The sequence below is a fragment of the Ptychodera flava genome, chromosome 21 (genome assembly GCF_041260155.1).
Source record: "Ptychodera flava strain L36383 chromosome 21, AS_Pfla_20210202, whole genome shotgun sequence".
Taxonomy (NCBI): domain Eukaryota; kingdom Metazoa; phylum Hemichordata; class Enteropneusta; family Ptychoderidae; genus Ptychodera; species Ptychodera flava.
The window spans coordinates 19750295-19770997 of NC_091948.1; the positions used below are offsets into that span (position 1 = coordinate 19750295).

Consider the following 20703-nt stretch of genomic DNA (forward strand, 5'->3'; position numbering starts at 1 on the left):
CATACATACATACATACATACATACATACATACATACATACATACATACATACATACATACATACACACACACACACATACATAATACATACATACATACATACATACATACATACATACATACATACATACATACATACTACATACATACATACATACATACATACATACATACATACATACTACATACATACATACATACATACATACATACATACATACATACATACATACATACATACATCAGTACATATACATACTCACCTGCTTATGGGGTATACATTTCCCAGCTTATTCGATATGCAAGAGCATGCAGTTCATATGGTGATTTTGTAGAGAGACATGGCCATCTCTCTTACAAACTATTAAATCAAGGTTACACCAGAGCAAGACTTGTCTCTACATTCAAACGCTTTTTTGGCAGGTATCGCAAGCTGGTAAATAAATACAATATCTCTCTTCGACAAATGATCACTGATGGCATCGGTGACATTGGGCCTAAGTTAGTGACCACTTACAGATTGATATATGGCGGGTACCACATGTGGGGCAGGATGCGCTTACTATTTTCGAAACACCTGACATCACTTCTTGGTCTTTTGGCCAGAGGTCCATATATCTTTCTTTCATGAATATGACTTTGTTTGTGTACCGTCTATTTACTGTCTGTTCTGTGCTGTTTTGTGTCTATGTTTACAACTATTGTCTTGCGAATGCTGACCTACTGTCATGGATTATGGATTGGTAACATTGCGATTATTATACATACATACATACATACATACATACATACATACATACATACATACATACATACATACATACATACATACATACATACATACATACATACATACATACATACATACATACATACATACATACATACATACATACATACCTCTCTCACACAGACAGACACACACACACACACACACCTCACATACATACATACATACATACATACATACATACATACATACATACATACTACATACATACATACATACATACATACATACATACATACATACATACATACCTCTCTCACACAGACACACACACACACACACACACACACACACACACACACTCACACACGTCATTTACGACTCATTGATATACAGAAAGTGAGAAAAATGCAAGTAAACTACGCTACTGCTAATCACCGAATGGACAGTAAAAAAAAAGAAACAAGTTTCAATATTCGCTAAATTTGAAGATTATATTTTTTCGTCAAAAGTCTCGTTATTAAATGCTAAAGTCGTCAAAAGACATCAGCTGCACAACAATTGTTACATTAAATTTAAACGTGTTCAGTTCATTGATACAGAATAATAATCTGACAAGGTAATGACAAGATGCAAAGAACACGATTCAATGTCAGTTCTACTTATTTATTTATTACATTGTGAAGCTTACATCTCCGTCAAGGGAGAACTATCTGATTTCTTCGGATGGCGGAAATTAATGTAGCAGCACTTTTCCTGTCATGGTGAGAGCAATATTTTTAATTGTAAGTCCCAAATCAATTAATATTTTTCCCGTATGTAGAAGCAATACGAATCTGCTCAAACAATTTTTTCTAGGGCCCTTTATGAGATCAAATTATAGTTTTTCTTCTCTCACCTGCTAGCAATGTTTTTCCGACTACTAACCCCCACCGCAATAAATTGGTTCTTCCCTTAGCTGCAACTTGTAATGTATTTTCTGATAGTTTAGTTTTATCTGTAAAGAGAACTTTCATGGTGTACTACACAAATCACGTTGAAATATCGAGTTTTCAGCATATTAATAATGCATGATAATCGTAGGTAATGTCCGATGTTATTGTTATCTACTGAATTTTAGTCCAGACCAGAATTCATTTGCAATGATATTATTATGTATTGTGCTCAGTGCTTTTCATTGACAATACTGCTTTTTATTCCAACACACTTTAGGGAGTAGGGCGCTGTAATTTTTTCTATCACAAAACGATAAAAGTATCATTAACAGGTAGAGCTATTGCCCCCTAGCCATGCCTGACAGAAGGGCACGAGTGTCCGATTTCTGATTGCAGCGCGCGATGGACGAATAATCGAAAAACCGTGGACAAAGAAAAGGATAAAAACACAAGGGTTTAATGGTGGGTAGCAATAAACAGGGAAGAGAATGTATATGATAGTGTAAAGACGTAGTCGTTAGTGTTGGCATGTCTGTTTTCCAGAGTTAAGACATTACCAAGATTCAAAGTTAGCTTCAGATAACTTTTTAAGATGAATAGTTATCTTCTCTACCATCAATGTATGCGCGAGCACTTTTTTATACACTATAACATATACAACCATTTACATGTATTAGAATAGGACGTCCTAATAGCCTGTTCAGTTCAAAAGGGGAACGGAGATTTCTCAGCAAGTTTTGTAAAATGGGGGCAGAAACTTTACAGAAGTGTAATCGAACCTGAACCTCACTGAACGCAGCATCTTACACAACACAACTTGCTAATTTTTTTTGTCGAAAACGGGTAAAATATTTACTGCCGCTACCACTGCTTTTGCTGTCAGCCATCTTTTTTTTATGCCCTCTACATCAAAATATGTTCAAAGCTATCCTTTCAGATGACCAAACTTACGGATTCCATTCCAGCAACTATCGTTTCCCTACCCAAGCTATCCTGTACGGTGTCAAAGCTATAGTTTTCATTCAAAAGCTACACTTTCTTAGGTACCCCCTGCTGTTGTCGTGATTCGACTGACTGATTTCCGCTGTCAGATCTCGTCTTTCCAAAATGCAGACGGTCAAGCGATAGAGACATTAGTGATAATACGTAACATGTAGTTCAGTGTCCATGTTGCCAATTCTGAATTTTGGAATCCGACGGGGAACTCCGGAATAGAAGTTTCGAAGAGCGCCCTCCTTCCAGCTTTCCCGCTCCTCAGTTTGAAAGATGGGACAATTGCCCGTCAAATATGTACTAAATGTGTTCAGACCAGAATATGGTGTGGCGCTCTGTAAATAAATTGCCAACCATTGTTACCTGTTATCATTTTGCAGCTCACGACCGACCCTACAGCGTCACACTGTGAGAGCACAGAGCAGAGCACCAAATTCTCCACCACAGAACACATCCTACTTCAGTTACATCGTACAGTGTTGAAATAATTCGCAAGTCTACTAACAGCTTAATTCCTCCTAAAATCAAACAAAATGGTAAGTTTTCTCGATTTTGTTACGTTATAGTCATGATGTCAACAGCTGCCTTGACGAAACTATAACTCATAAGTATGCAAACTGATGGGAATATACTGTGTGCGCTATTAGATTTTCGTTATCCAAAGGTTACGACTTCGGCTACAACAGGCGATTGTGCAATACTTTGGTCAAAGCTTAGTCAAAAGTTATATGAAGCTTGGCGCCGAAGCTCAGTACAATGGTGAGCGTGCCGACCTTAACTTAAGACTGGTGCGCCCAAGATTCTCTGAAGCTTATCCTTGCATACATTTGTTGAAGCTTGGGCAAACTAACCTTTATAAAAGCTGAAACTTCCAAAAACTTCCAAATCTTGTTTCAAGCTGTTGCAGCAACCTTGGGCAAAACTTTACGGATAAGCTTTTAATCATCCTCGTTTCTACTACCTTTTGGGTCCCTTGAACGGGAGCCGATTTTGCTGCCGAGTCTTGGCAAATTATTGGTTTGAAAGTCATGATCTACATCTAAGTAAAAAGATAGACCAGTAATCAGGCTTTGGATAAAATAAAACACACGAACGCGTTGAAAATTCGTTTGCGTTGAGACGGACATCGCAAATTATTGGTTGAAAGTCATGATCTACATCTAAGTAAAAAGATAGACCAGTAATCAGGCTTTGGATAAAATAAACACACGAACGCGTTGAAAATTCGTTTGCGTTGAGACGGACATCGCGACACGGACACCTGTTATCGTTCACAGTCCAGTACCGTGATGCTCGGTGCTTTCAATTCCATGTCGTCTGCGCTGCTGAAGAGTGCAGCTTGGTCGACTGCATCACGAATTTTATGATAACCGCTATACGACAAGTTTCTTGTTGACAAGGTTTGTACTGAATTATATCGAGTATAGCCATAAATGAGTCACAAAATCCGACTACACTTCTGAAAATACTCGACACTGATCAAAGGTGCACACACCACACTTTACGATCCGTTAGAGACTCAGACATTCTTGATCCGTTTCCGTGTAAGTTTTTGACACAAAGCATATTACCAGTGAAGTTACTCCAAAGAAAGACAAAACTTTCGTGTATTATTAGTCGTTTAAACAAGTTTAGTCATATTTAGTCAAGTCAGAGACAAAAATATACGAGCAGACGATGTAAATACTTTTGAAATGATTTATTCGTATATTGCAACAAAATCTCTACAGTACAAGTTACGAAGCTGTACTCACTTCAAATATTCCCTAATCCGCTCATAAATTCCTATTATGATAAATTCGGCATATGGGACGTGTAAGGACGTGGATAATTCTTCAAGATGAACTGACTGGCACAACTATTAAACGTACATCCACATTGCATTCGTACCTAGAGGCCGTACAGATATCTGTAGATTTTCTCCGTGCGCTGCGCGAGGTCGATTTTGACTTGATTTTGGTAGGTCTCAGATTTGACCGAGCGGTTCTGTCTGTTCCTTCTCTGCTAGGTGACTGATACGTAGGTTGTGGGTTAGAACCCGAAAACACCGTATTTTCATGAAGGGATGTATTTATTTTTCAGAGTACGAAAAATTACTCACTTTACACACTCCAGCCTATGTTTCACATTTAACGCGGTACTTTAAATAGATATAAACATCCTTAAAATTATGAAAACAAGTATTGAAATCTTAATAATTAAAAAAAATGTTTAATCTGAAATTGTACCACAACCACCCAGTGAAGTGGAATGATGGCCCAATAACGGAATAATATCAACAAGTGAAACGGTTGCCATCACTCCTTAGCAACGAAATTTCCATTGAGTACAATGCGAATCAGCAAGGGCCCATTTCTGTCGATTTCGTATCAAATATGGGAACGCCGCCAGGAAAATGGATTATAACCAATGTATGCATGTATGATAAAGGGGTATTACATTTAATGTGTCCGCATTTTGACACGTCACTCGCATACAACGCGATATCGACTAAACTTTGTCTCTGTGTTGTCGGGCCACATACGTAAAGCTTCAGTCGTTGCTTGCCCCTAACATGCTTAGGTGAAGGTTAAATATATATATATATAGATATTATATATATATATATATATATATATATATATATATATATATAATATATATATATATATATATATATATATATATAAGGGAGTATAGATCGCAGTCACCTGCGTCTTACGATTATGATACCTCCGCGATCAGACCAACACTGCCTTTGGATAGGCCGGCTTCATTTATTGAAGTTAGATATTGCGACAACGCGCGGTACGTATCGAGGTGTGGCAGTGAGCTTATGTCAATTCTTCTGTCATACCGTGTTGCTCGGCCGAGCACAGAATTGAAACATCTAAGTCGGTTACTGTGACCAACTCTTTTGGGTTGGAAGCAGTGGCCGACTGGTTTTTGTGTAAGGCCTAGCAGCTAGGCGATGTTGCCGTGAGTGTGTGGGGGTTCGAATCCCGATTGGGTTATAGTAAAATTTATATTTCGGTGAACCCCAAAGAACAGATCTGCGTGCTGTAAAGTTGTAAAATTTTTTGGAGTTGCGTAGATAGCACGGGGAGTATTGATCGCAATGTTTTTAGAGAAAACCATTCATCTACCCTACTATATCTTTGTAATAATTGATCTATACTTGTAGGCCTACCGATGGGTGAATATTTTTATTATAATTATTAAGGATGGATGTGTCATTTATGATTGAATCTTTATATTTGTAAGGAAATTATTTATTTCATAATGAGTTTCTTACGTTCACATCGCAAGTAATTACAACCATCTCACCATGGCTAATTTCTGACACCAAATAGCCGACACATAACACATTATAAAACATGAATATTAATAATACCGAACTAATACACAATCAGGAAGAACAATGGGAGCGTCGCACAGTGCAGACGTGTAAAAGTCAGCTCCGTAACTTTGTCTAGTTATAAGTCCAAATAGTTACTTTGGCGGAGTCTTAAGTTGTCCAAACGCGAAGAATACCTGTCCGAAGTACCTTCAGGGAAATGGGAATCACCTCAGAACAGTATCGCGTGAAAATTACAATTTTGCCGGCGGCGACCCGACACGTCAGCAGAAGCTTCCAAAGATGGCCGCCCTACACATACCTTTTGTGAATTGCAAGCTGTCACTGACTATCAAGCTTTGCCTTCTCGATCTACTTGTCATTGGTGGAAACATATAGAAACCCCAGGTCCTAAACTCCGTTGCGGTAACCAGAGCACGGGTTCGGGTGAAGATTCTGCTACTAAAAATGACATCGCAGGTATCGTAGAAAAACTTGATACACTAACTTCTTATGATTCGAGGGAAATGAACGCTAAACTCGACAGATTGCAGTCTTGAATGAACAATATAGAAAATGAAATGAACGAATTACGAGAGTCGACTGACCATAACAGAGCAAGAATGTCTGAACTCGAATCAAAACAGAAATCTTACGATCAATTTCAGGACAATGGCAAGTCGGAAACGCGAAAATGAACAAATCCACCAAGACAAAGACAACCTTAAGAACCGGAGTCGAAGGAACTATTTATTGTTCTACGGCTTAAAACAAGAAAACGCAAATGAAACTTGGTAAGAGGCTGAGGAGAAAGTCAAAGAAGATTGAAAAATAAGCTTGAACTTTCGGAAGATATTGAGTTTGAAAGGTGTCACCGTTTGAACAGTGCACCGAACACGATTGGAACTAACTTGGATAATTGGATTTTCATATTTTGCAATTTCTCAAAAGTGTTAGGTGCCATACAGCTGAATGTTGCAATATCGGAAATTAATCATAAAAAACAAGTGTGTAATATTAAAAGAAAAGCAGATGAGATAACATTTGTAGATGAAATCGACATTACATTACCGTCCAATTATCCCAAGTTACTTCCAATCGTGTTACCGTTAAAACGTGCAGCAAGGCTGGTCATAGCCACAGTTACGTGTGCATACCACGCGGCGGCCGCTATGTATCGAACCACACGTAACTGTGGTCATAGCAATGCTGTCAAAGATTGAAGACAAATCATCATTCTTTCAAAGGCAAGTAAACTACGAAACTCTGGTATCAGTATTGGGGAAGACTTCACGAAGAGAGTCCGTAATATTCGCGCCAAACTGTTGACTCATCGAAAAATCCTGCTAGACGAACATGTCGGCTCTAAAGCGTTCGTCCGATTTGATAAACGGATTCATATCGCAGTTAACAGTCAGAAGACCATTTATAAAGTCGATGAATCACGGGGCAAGTCGTGAAGTCACACACGGTCACACCATCATCATAGGGACATGGCCAGCGTCCAAAGAAAACTGTCATTTCATTTTGTTCTGGGATATCAGGGATTTAAAGGCTAAACGCTCAGTTTCCGAATTTCTTGCAGTTTGTAAAACTTTGACAAAATTGGTCTTTTAGAAACTTTCTGTTGCGAGACAGACTGTCGATTTCTTAGATAGTTATGTTACTTATAAATTTCCAGCTTTTTGACGCAGACCAGAGAGGACGTCCGACTAGGGGAAGTGCGGTTTACGTTCACCGAAATATTGCAAACAAAGTCAAGGGAATAAAGAGCTCTGATGAAATTTTAAATTGCATTTTTTCCATCTCAATAAAACGCTCTTCCCTTTCAACAAAGACGTTCTTTATGGCTGCTGTTACTTTAAACAAGACGATAAGACAGACAAATTCGATGCACTTGAAGCGTTTATAACTGATTTTCGTTCGTTCAGTCCTCCAGAAGCACTGGTTTTGCTGGGTGGTGATTTTAACGCCAGAACTGGGTCACTTTCAGATTTTATTGTTGATGACTGAATCAGACATTTAAATCAATATTTTATACTATAAGGTTCATTTCAGACTATTTGATTCGATGATTGTACCAATTCTGACTTATGGTGAAGAAATCTGGGGATTCCAATACTATGACAGTATTGAAAGATTCAAGAAAATGGTGCAGACGACTACTGGCACTTCCAAATAATACTCCTAATGAAGCAGTTATAGGGGAATGTGGACGTTTGCCAATATCTTCACATACTTTACGTAAATGTATCAGTACTGGCTAAAGCTTATTGAAATGCCTACAATAGACTCCCAGACATATGTACAATATGTTAAGAAATCTAGACAACCTAGGGACGCATACATGGGTCACTTCAGTTAAAATATTCTTTATTTATATGATTTGGTTATGCCTGGATTGCTCAGGAAGTAGGGAATAAGAACGTTTTTCTCAGTTGTTTTCATTCCAGGGTTGTTGATATTTGTAAACGACATTGGTCAGCCAATGCAACAGGCAAACCTAAATTACATACATACTGCACATTTAAAGGTCTTCTTGAACCTCAAAAGTATTTAACTTTGACTCGTAATGTAAAATTTATACATGCACTAGCTCGCTTTCGATGCTCGTCTCTCCCTCTAGAGGTAAAAGTTGGGCGTCATCAAGGAATAGAACCGAAACGTATATTTTGTAAGCTCTGTAACTCCGGCGACGTTGAGGATGAGTATCACTTTTTGTGAATTTGTTCACTTTACAACAGTATTAGAATTAAATTTTTACCACTAAGTACTTTTCTTGATCCAAATTATGACAAATTCAAAAGGCTTATGAGTTCTACAGATTCCAAGTATTATTGAATATTCATTTGTAAGTATATTTACTAAGTCATGGCTGTGAGAAAGCAGCATTTGCAACTCTAAGTATGTGTAACTTTTTTATGTGAGTATTTTGTAAACACTGTAACATTTATTTCATGTTTTATTTGTTTGATGGATTGCTTTATTGAGAACTGGGTGTTATCTCAGATAGCTGCGTGTCCATGGCGGGCTTGACCTTTTGATGACCCGCCACAGCGACGCACGCTACCCCGCAACAGATAGCTGCGTTTCCACAGCTAGAGTCAAGAGTGCTCTGCTATGACTACGCCTACCGTCCCTCCACTACGCCGTAGCCGTATTATAGCCCTACCGCACAAAGCGGACGAGAGTGCGTGCAGACTTACGCCAGAGTAGCCCTTCTTTTATTGACATGAAGTCTTTGGTCCGGGCAAAATTTGCAACCACCTAAGTCTGTGTGCGGTGATTTGTGTCCGTCCACTACGTTTCCCTCCATTGTGGTGGAGGGTAAGGCAAAGAATAATAAAAAGTTTGTTTCTCATCCTAGACATATTTCAAAAATGATGCGGTGACGCGGGTTTTTTTATACTCTCAATTTCTTTTTGTTCTTCAATCAATAAGAGCGCGGAAAAAACATGACACAACATAGGAATGCGTTATTTTTGTATAGCAACACTTCTGCGGTTTGACTTTTAGTGCAGCAATGCACAGTTTTGACAGCATAATATAAGTGACATATGTGTACGGTTCTGAAACGAATGTTTGTCAATTATTTTGTTTACGGTTCTGTTTTATACAGCTCTGTGTTATGCACTATTGTCGTGTATGGCCTAACGTAGTGAACAGAACATGTACACAGAGGTCCATACAGCATCGTACCTATGGTGCATTAGCTACGTTGACAGTAGCTCATGGTTACTGGAAAAGACCAAGAGTAGCCCAACCTGAACTTTCTTACGTAAAGGTTTTTCTTTTTCTGAAGTATACCACAGCATAGACCCTGGAGCGAGAATCTCCTTTAAGAAAATATATTCTCACTCACTAATTCACCCAATAAAACTACATGGGTGAGGAGCCCATCCAAAGATCATATCCCATGAAATGCTGAAACCACAGACCCTAAAAACGCTCTTTTTTAGGTTCTACGCTGAAACTAGTCTTTCCGAAACAAATAATAATCGCATATAATCGAAAAACATAAAAGACACATTAGTGAAAGCAAGACTGAACAAACAAAAAGGAACAGCAATGACGTGGTAATAGCGTCTTCAACAAAGGTTTAACCGTGGAGGTAGTCTGTCCTTTCTACCTCCATGCTTTAACATATCAAAACATATATATTCTAACAACACTGTTAGTAGAGCAAAGCAATCAAACAAAAACCAAACAAAACCAATACATTCAAGCGACTGATAAAGGAACTACTCAGGGTTCCAAAACGAAAGCATCAAAAGGATCACAGTGTCTCAGACATAACCGACCCGGCTTCGTTTCGCCATGGCTAATTTCTAACACCAAAAAAGCCGACACACAACACAGTGCACAGCATGAATATACTACACTTAAATAGTCGCTGAACAATTACACAATCAGACCATACCATAAAACGTTAAACCACACGACTCCAAACATAATTTAATAGCCGATGTGTGCAGCTGTAACGTGTCATGCCTTCCTGTGTTTCGCTAAACTTTTTATGAGACTTTTAAAGGCGCATGTCCCCTATAAAAGGGGGTAGGGTAGACTTGGTTCAAGTCTGTGATTTGTGAATGTTTGAGTAAGGTGAACGCGATGATTTATGTTCTGTTTTCATGTGAAACGCGTTAGTGTGGTGAACGCTATACTGGAGAGTTTCTCTCGGAATCTGGCAGAAACTAACCCACTATAGCCATATCCGTTCTTTACTACAGAGAAACCATAGGATTTTGTGAAAAAATGAACAAAACACGATTGGAACTAATTTGGGATAATTGGATCTTCATATTTTTCAAATTTCTCAAAAGTGTTCGGTGCCCTATAGCTGAATGTTGCAATATTACAAATTACTCATAAAACAAGTGTATAACTTAAAAAGAAAAGCAGATGAGCTTACATTTGTAGATTAAACCGACATTACTTCGCCATCCAATTATCCCAAATTAGTTTCAACCGTGTTAAATGAGTCGTAATAATAACGATACAACATCCACGTTTAATGGCTTGTTTCGTTTCACTCCAGCGTGAATGTATCTCAGTCCACGTTGGTCAAGCTGGTGTACAGATCGGCAATGCATGCTGGGAGCTGTACTGCTTGGAACATGGTATCCAGCCTGATGGTCAGATGCCAACCACCGGTGGTGGTGATGACTCCTTCAACACTTTCTTCAGCGAGACCGGTGCTGGCAAACATGTTCCCCGTGCAATCTTCATAGATTTAGAACCAACTGTAGTCGGTAAATAAGTTTTATTCTTAATTCTTTTTAAAACGAAATATATTGCTTACCCGTAGACTTGGTTCAAGTCTGTCATTTGGGAATGTTTTAATAGTGGGGTGTTCGCGATGATTTGCGTTCTGTTTTCATGTGAAACGCGTAAATGGGGTGAACGCGATAGGCGGAAAGAGCGCTATACAGGGGAGTTTTGTCAGACTTGTTGATGAGGTGACGTTTGTATTTACTGATCTATTATTCATAACATGACATCATCGTGTTTGGCATATTGGGAGGAGTTACCTTTCGATCCCCCAAGAGATGTGCATAAAACTGACATGGCGTTGTTGATAAAATGTCGATGCGATCACTGAGGTACAAAAAAAAACCTCCATGCTCCCACCAAAGTCAGCAGGACCTCTGCTCATCGTCGAAAACGTAGTTGAACCAGCCTTATACGCAGGTCATGTCAACGTTGTGGTCGCTGATGTAGCCTTGATTCAGTCCTCTTTCGTTCAACTTCTAGGCTTGCTCCTTCATTAGAGCAATATTAGTCCGTGGGCTGGAGGGGCCCACCGTGCACCCCCCCCCCCCACATCCCTACTACTTGGTATTTTTTTGTTCTTTAGGACCTGCTGAACAAGAAAAAGATGTTAACATTGGATATTTTGGGATGCACTACCTATCTGGGCTGGTTTTTGATTTGCATGTACCGCAAAAATGGCGAAAAATGGGTAGGGGAGGGGGTACTATATCCTCCCCTACATTGAGTAAACTAGCATGAAATAGCACAAACCATACATTTTTGGAAAGCTGAGATTCTGCTCTTTATGAGAAACACCAACTTTAGCAAAATTAATTTGTGTACATAGAATAGGACGACTTTAAAATGAATTTTTTTGACAATTTTGAAATTTTTTACCCAAAATACCATGTAACAATTGTGATTTACTTGTTATTAAGCAAAACAAACTTTTGACAGCTTTTTGTGGTTTGAATTATTTATTCCCACATATTAAACAAGAAAAAAAAGTGTTAACATTAGATATTTAACTATACACTACTTCTCTTGAGTCAATTCTGAATTGCGTGTATCTGTATGGGGTGTGCAAAAGCTTGGGGGTAGGGGTACAACATTCTTTCCTTGATGAAGTAAACTGGCTTGAAATGCCATATACCTTATAGTTTTAGAAAGCTTAGATACTGGTCTTTCTAAAATGCATAAAGTTTTAGTGAAAAAATATGACGTCATAGAATTGGATAACTTTAAATCGATTTTTTCTGGTAATTCAGTATTTTTAACCGGAAGAAAATACGATAACTATTGTTTCCTCCTTATGAAGCAAATCAACACATTTATGGATGTTATTTACTAATTGCAATGTGCTGAAAAAGAAAATAAATGTCAAAATTGAGTATTTACCATGCATTATTGTCTCTAGTCACTAAAAAGCAAGTTTTGCTACATTGGTATATCGTGAATGGGCATTTTATTGTTATGCAATGAACTAATGCACAGCCTTAAAAAGAAGACTCGAAAACGTGCACACATAGTCATATTACCATTTTCTCCTTCAAGTAAATAGATTATTGACGACTGTCTATTGTTATCATTTAATTTTTAAATTTTTCTATAAAATAATTTTGTTTAAGGCGTATTTGGAAAATTGTCTATGCCTCCTTGTCTTACTTATATACAGCAAGCATTACTAACAATCTATTAGGCCGGGCTAGAGGGGCGTCTACGTGCACCGAGGCTAGAGGGGCGTCTAGTGCACCTCCCCCCTCATCCCACGGGATAACAAACCTGTAATTTTCAGAAGCTTTGGGATCCCTATAATAAGAAATGGGATTATAACAGACAAAATATAGGGACTCAATAGCTGTTACGGTCATGTTTTGAAGGGTACCACAAAATCACGATTTTGTGACCCACGTGGATTTTTGTCAAACCTGTCTCTTTGTACGTGATCTGCTGAGCTTACTGTTTAACATGACCTAGGTTATGGGGTATCATTAGAAAGGTGATTTATTCTTTTTGAAAATGGTATATAGTAATATGCAATATTTTCTATAGTTTTCATGAAATAGGGCCATACTTTACCCCATACCCCAAAGTTTTATGTCACAAATTACTGTCAAAACTAATCTAAATTCCACCAATTATTTACCTATACATAATACAAAAGGCAATACTGTGTATTAACTTTGTGTTATTTGCTACAGGTACATGTTATAAACTTGGAATAAACTTTTAACAGAAAAAATATTGGGATCCTGTAGCTGTAACAGTCATATTTTGAAGGGTACCGAAAAATCACAGTATTACTGACTCGCATTCGTTTTTGTTAAACCTGTCTTCTTGTAAGTCTTCTGCTGAGCTTATTTTGAACATAACGAGGCCAATGGGGTACCATTAGAAAGTTAATTTACTCTTCTTTAAAATGATATGTTGCAATATGCAATATCTTCTATAGTTTTCATGAAATAAGATCAAAACTTACCCCATACTCCAATGTTTTATGTCGCAAATTACCATCAAAACTAATCTCAAATTCTACCAATTATTTTCCAGACACATTACAAAAGGCAATTCTTTGTATAAATATATTTTATTTGGTACAGGGACATGTCAAAAATATGAGTTAGACTTTAAAGAGACAAAATATTGGTATTGAATGACTGTTACTGGCATGTTTTGAAGGGTACCGTGAAGTCAGAGTATTACCGACTCGCATATGTTTTTGTTAAATGTGTCGTCTTGTAAGTTTTCTGCTGAGCTTACTTTTTACCATAGCCTAGATTATGGGCTGCCATTGGAAAGACAATTTACTTGGCTTTAAAATGACATATTGTAATATGCAATATCTTCTATAGTTTTCATGAAATAGGACCAAATCTTACCCCATACCCCAAAGTTTTATGTCACAAATTACTGTCAAAACTAATCTTAAATTCTACCAATTATTTACCTAGACATTATACAAAGGGCAATGCTTTGTATCAAATTTGTTTTATTTGATACAGGTAAATGTTAGAAACTTGAAATAAACTTTTAACAGAAAAATATCCAGATGCTGTAGCTGTAACAGTCATATTTTGAATGGTACTGCAAATCACAGTACTGCCAACTCGCATACATTTTTGTTAAACCTGTCTTCTTGTAAGTCTTCTACTGAGCTTATTTTTTAACACAATGTAGCAAGTTGGGCATCATTCGAAAGGTAATTTACTCTTCTTTAAAATAATAATTTGCAATATGCAATATCTTTTATAGTTTTCATGAAATAGGACCACAACTTACCCCATACCCCAAAGTTTTATATTCCAAATTACCGTCAAAACTAATCTCAATTCTGACAACTATTGACCGGGACATAATATAAAGGGCAATGATTTGTATTAAATTAAGTATATTAGTTTTAGGTTCATGTTAGAAACTTGAAACGAACTTTTAACAGAAAAAATATTGTGATGCTGTAGCTGTAACAGTCATATATTGAGGGTACCACAAACTCATAGTATTGCCAACTCGCATACGTTTGGTTAAACCTGTCTTATTATAAGTCATCTGCTGAGCCTATTTTTTAACATAACCAGGCTATTGAGGTATCGTTAGAAAGGTAATTTTTTTCTTCTTTGATATGACATATTGTAATATACAATATCTTCTTAAGTATTCAGGAAATAAGACCAAAACTTACCCCACACCCCTAAGTTTATATTGCAAATTACTATCACTACTAATCTCAAATTCTACCAAACTTTTACCTAGACATACTACAAAAGGCAATGATTTGTATGAAATCTGTTTTATTTGCTACAGAGACATGCTACAAATATCAGATAGACTTTTAACAGACAAATATTGGGAATGAATGGTTGTTGCTGTCATGTTTTGAAGGGTACTGTAAAGTCTCAGCCTTGCCCACTCGTATGTGTTTTTGTTAAATGTGTCATCTTGTAAGTAATCTGCTGAGCTCAATTTTACTCTAACCTATCTTATAGACTATCATTGGAAAGAAAATTTATTTTGCCTTAAAGTGACATATTGTAATATGAAATATCTTTAATAGTTTTCATGAAATAGGACCAGACTTACCCCATATCCCAAATTCGCAAACTGCAAAGTTTTCGAACAGATGTAGTTTGCAAATAAAACTAAGGGCTGGGTAAGTTTTTTTGCCATTTCATTACAACTTCAGATGATAATGCACTTTATCATATGCTAAAATAAAGAGTGATAAAAGCTTTGTAATGATACCCTACAATCTGCGTTACGGATAAAATAAAGGTTGGCAGATAATTTCATGGAAACTTGTTTAATAAAATTTCACGGGTTTCAGCAACATATATCCTGCTATCCTTCAAACTATGATGCTAACAGCTATTAAATCACAATAATTATCCTGTTAATGGTATCTTTCATAGTTGGAAATGTCTCTGTAACAAATAAAATAGGTTTCATACAAAGTTTGTCTTTTTTATAGAATTTATCGAAATTAAATGCTAGTTTTGACAGTAATTTGTGACATAAAACTTTGGGGTATGGGGTAAGATTTGGTCCTATTTCATGAAAACTATAGAAGATATTGCATATTACAATATGTCATTTTAAAGCCAAGTAAATTGTCTTTCCAATGGCAGCCCATAATCTAGGCTATGGTAAAAAGTAAGCTCAGCAGAAAACTTACAAGATGACACATTTAACAAAAACATATGCGAGTCGGTAATACTCTGACTTCACGGTACCCTTCAAAACATGCCAGTAACAGTCATTCAATACCAATATTTTGTCTCTTTAAAGTCTAACTCATATTTTTGACATGTCCCTGTACCAAATAAAATATATTTTATACAAAGAATTGCCTTTTGTAATGTGTCTAGGAAAATAATTGGTAGAATTTGAGATTAGTTTTGATGGTAATTTGCGACATAAAACATTGGAGTATGGGGTAAGTTTTGATCTTATTTCATGAAAACTATAGAAGATATTGCATATTGCAACATATCATTTTAAAGAAGAGTAAATTAACTTTCTAATGGTACCCCATTGGCCTCGTTATGTTCAAAATAAGCTCAGCAGAAGACTTACAAGAAGACAGGTTTAACAAAAACGAATGCGAGTCAGTAATACTGTGATTTTTCGGTACCCTTCAAAATATGACTGTTACAGCTACAGGATCCCAATATTTTTTCTGTTAAAAGTTTATTCCAAGTTTCTAACATGTACCTGTAGCAAATAACACAAAGTTAATACACAGTATTGCCTTTTGTATTATGTATAGGTAAATATTGGTGGAATTTAGATTAGTTTTGACAGTAATTTGTGACATAAAACTTTGGGGTATGGGGTAAATTATGGTCCTATTTTATGAAAACTATAGAAGATATTGGATATTGCTATATACCATTTTCAAAAAGAATAAATCACCTTTCTAATGATACCCCATAACCTAGGTCATTGTAAACAGTAAGCTCAGCAGATACGTACAACAAGACAGGTTTGACAAAAATCCACGTGGGTCACAAAATCGTGATTTTGTGGTACCCTTCAAAACATGACCGTAACAGCTATTGAGTCCCTATATTTTGTCTGTTAAAATCCCATTTCTTATTCTAGGGATCCCAAGGCTTCTGAAAATTACAGGTTTGTTATCCTGTGGGGTGAGGGGGGAGGTGCACGTAGACGCCCCTCTAGCCTCGGTGCACGTAGACGCCCCTCTAGCCCCGGCCTAATAGATTGTTAGTAATGCTTGCTGTATATAAAGTAAGACAAGGAGGCATAGACAATTTTCCAAATACGCCTTAAACAAAATTATTTTATAGAAAAATATTTAAAAATTAAATGATAACAATAGACAGTCGTCAATAATCTATTTACTTGAAGGAGAAAATGGCAATATGACTATGTGTGCACGTTTTCGAGTCTTCTTTTTAAGGCTGTGCATTAGTTCATTGCATAACAATAAAATGCCCATTCACGATATACCAATGTAGCAAAACTTGCTATTTTAGTGACTAGAGACAATAATGCATGGTAAATACTCAATTTTGACATTTATTTTCTTTTTCAGCACATTGCAATTAGTAAATAACATCCATAAATGTGTTTGATTTGCTTCATAAGGAGGAAACAATAGTTATCGTATTTTCTTCCGGTTAAAAATACTGAATTACCAGAAAAAATCGATTTAAAGTTATCCAATTCTATGACGTCATATTTTTTCACTAAAACTTTATGCATTTTAGAAAGACCAGTATCTAAGCTTTCTAAAACAATAAGGTATATGGCATTTCAAGCCAGTTTACTTCATCAAGGAAAGAATGTTGTACCCCTACCCCCAGCTTTTGCACACCCCATACAGATACACGCAATTCAGAATTGACTCAAGAGAAGTAGTGTATAGTTAAATATCTAATGTTAACACTTTTTTTCTTGTTTAATATGTGGGAATAAATAATTCAAACACAAAAAGCTGTCAAAATTTTGCTTAATAACAAGTAAATCACAATTGTTACATGGTATTTTGGGTAAAAAATTTCAAAATTGTCAAAAAAATTCATTTTAAAGTCGTCCTATTCTATGTACACAAATTAATCTTGCTAAAGTTGGTGTTTCTCATAAAGAGCAGAATCTCAGCTTTCCAAAAATGTATGGTTTGTGCTATTTCATGCTAGTTTACTCAATGTAGGGGAGGATATAGTACCCCCTCCCCTACCCATTTTTCGCCATTTTTTGCGGTACATGCAAATCAAAAACCAGCCCAGATAGGTAGTGCATCCAAAATATCCAATGTTAACATCTTTTTTCTTGTTCAGCAGGTCCTAAAGAACAAAAAAATACCCAAGTAGTAGGTATGGGGGGGTGCACGGTGGGCCCCTCCAGCCCACGGACTATATGTGGATGGGGGGATTACAGTTTTGTTCGAATTGATGAAAATCAGAACAATGTGCAGTGGACGACTAGTACTGCGTTCGTCAGTGATTTACCGCTGCCAGTTGGTGCACAGACGAACACAGATTTTCCCTGACTATAACTCTCGACAACTTTTCTCTGGTAATCTCGCATGATTTGCGACGGTCGATGAGTTTTAAAACGCGGTTGATGTGCAAATTTATGCCATATTTGCTAAGCGTTTCTCTACCGTCTATTGTGTAACATACTCGATTTCGAAGTCGATGCGTTCTTCTTTTCGGCTAGAATAACCGGGGGAAGGCTGTCAATCATTTTGTAATTGCCTCACGTCACTGTGTACACAGTCCGTCTAGCCGCCTGTACTGTGCAAGAAGCCCAAGTCGGTGAATCAGGCAGAAACTAACTCACTACTGCGCAGACTCAAAGGTAACGCATTCAATCGCTAGGAAACCTGGCCTGGGCTGCCTAGTTCCAAATAGGTTCGTATCAAATAGAAGAGACACAGGAGAAACCACATCAATGATTTTTTTAATTCACCGACTTGAAGCAAGTCTAGCTTATACCCGAACAGATGCAATGTTTCCCCTTTCTAAGAAACAAGTGCCGCCTTATTCAATCTCTCAATTGTTCTTTGAATATTTCTTTGGACCATAGTCCCCATCGGGACGTGAGGGACTGTTTGGACAAGCTATGCCAGTTACTTGACAATTTTCTCGAGCGATGTTACTGGCTCGCTATTGGTTTCGCGATCATATCACAGGGATATATTGAGGGACAATAAATACAGGTATGACAAAAACCAAATGTTTCATTATCTACAAGTTCTTTTTTTGTGTCTGCCTTTCTCTTACTTATACGGCGTCGCTCTGCTCGCTTGAGACGTGACGGACTGCTCACTGTGTCAGATATGCGTTAAATGCGCCCTCTTTCTTCCTTTAACGCGCATGACCTGCATCCGTTGTGCGATTACCAAGTGTGATCAGACTCGATAATCCCGCAGACTCGATAATCCTGCAAATGTATTACTTGTAAAACTTTTCAACGTCAGAGTATTTCGAAAATCGTAAATAATTTTTTTTTATTCCACATAGAGTTTACACAGAGACGATGGCCGCCAGTTTGAATTTCAAATATAGGGAAATCTCAGGTAATTTGTCTCTCCAGTACCAAATTTTGTACGATTACCCCTAATTTGTTTTTGATTTGGTAAGAGAATGGTCGAAAGCTTTAGCAAATGCATAAGTCTTTCACTTTCAGGGTGCATAATACTTAAGGGCATGGGCCAAGTCTGATGTTTCTTCACAGAAAAGCCTTCTTCGACGCTAGGTGATGGATGTCGAATATCAAGAAAGAAATCAAGTTCTTATAAACCTTTGTTTTAATAATTACCTTCCTTACAGATGAGGTTCGTACTGGCACTTACCGACAACTCTTTCACCCTGAGCAGTTGATCACTGGCAAGGAAGACGCCGCCAACAACTATGCCCGTGGTCGTTACACAGTAGGAAAGGAGATAATTGATTTGGTGCTTTACAGAATCCGTAGACTGGCTGACCAGTGTACCGGTCTCCAAGGTTTCCTGATCTTCCACAGCTTCGGTGGTGGCACTGGTTCTGGTTTCACCTCATTGCTAATGGAAAGGCTCTCTGAAGATTACGGCAAGAAGTCCAAGCTGGAATTTGCTGTCTACCCAGCTCCTCAAGTAGCAACTGCGGTGGTTGAGCCGTATAATTCCGTCTTGACCACCCATGCAACTCTGGAGCCTTCCGACTGTGCTTTCATAGTTGACAATGAAGCCATCTACGATATCTGTGGTCGTAATCTCGACATCGAGCGTCCAACGTACACCAACCTGAATCGTCTGATTGGTCAGATCGTCTCCTCCATCACCGCATCTCTGCGTTTCGATGGTGCCCTCAACGCCGACTTGACTGAATTCCAGAAATACTTGATGCCGCATCCACGTATCCATTTCCCACTGGCTACCTACGCACCACTCATCTCTGCTGAGAAGGCCTACTATGAACAGCTCACGGTTGCAGAGATCACCAATGCTTGCTTTGAGCCAGCCAACCAGATGTTAAAATGCGACCCACGTCACGGAAAGTACATGGCTGCTTTATGCTGTACCGTGGTGATGTGGTGCAAAAAGATGTCAATGCAGCCATCGCCAACATCAAGACCAAGCGTACCATCCAGTTCGTCGACTGGTGTCCAACTGGTTTCAAAGTCGGTATCAACTACCAGCCACCGACCGTTGTACCAGGTGGTGACTTGGCTAAAGTACAGCGTGCTGTCTGCATGTTGAGCAACACTACCGCCATCGCCGAGGCCTGGGCACGTCTTGGCCACAAGTTCGATTTGATGTACGCCAAGCGTGCTTTCGTCCACTGGTATGTCGGTGAAGGTATGGGGGAAGAAGAGTTCTCCGACGCTCGTGAAGATTGGCAGTTTTAGAGAAAGACTACGAAGAAGTCGGTGTTGATTCCGTCGAAGGAGAAGAAGAGGATGAAGACGCGAACGAGGAACATTAGTCATGGAAGACAGAAGCACGCCAGTGAAAATCGCAATTATAGCAAAT

The 20703-nt window shown here is 37.9% G+C and overlaps 1 pseudogene; it reads left to right on the plus strand.

Moving 5' to 3' along the window:
* Window positions 1–3135: 3135 nt before the first annotated feature.
* On the plus strand, window positions 3136–20656 carry LOC139121657 (tubulin alpha-2/alpha-4 chain-like; annotated as a pseudogene).
* The last annotated feature ends 47 nt before the right edge of the window (window positions 20657–20703 follow it).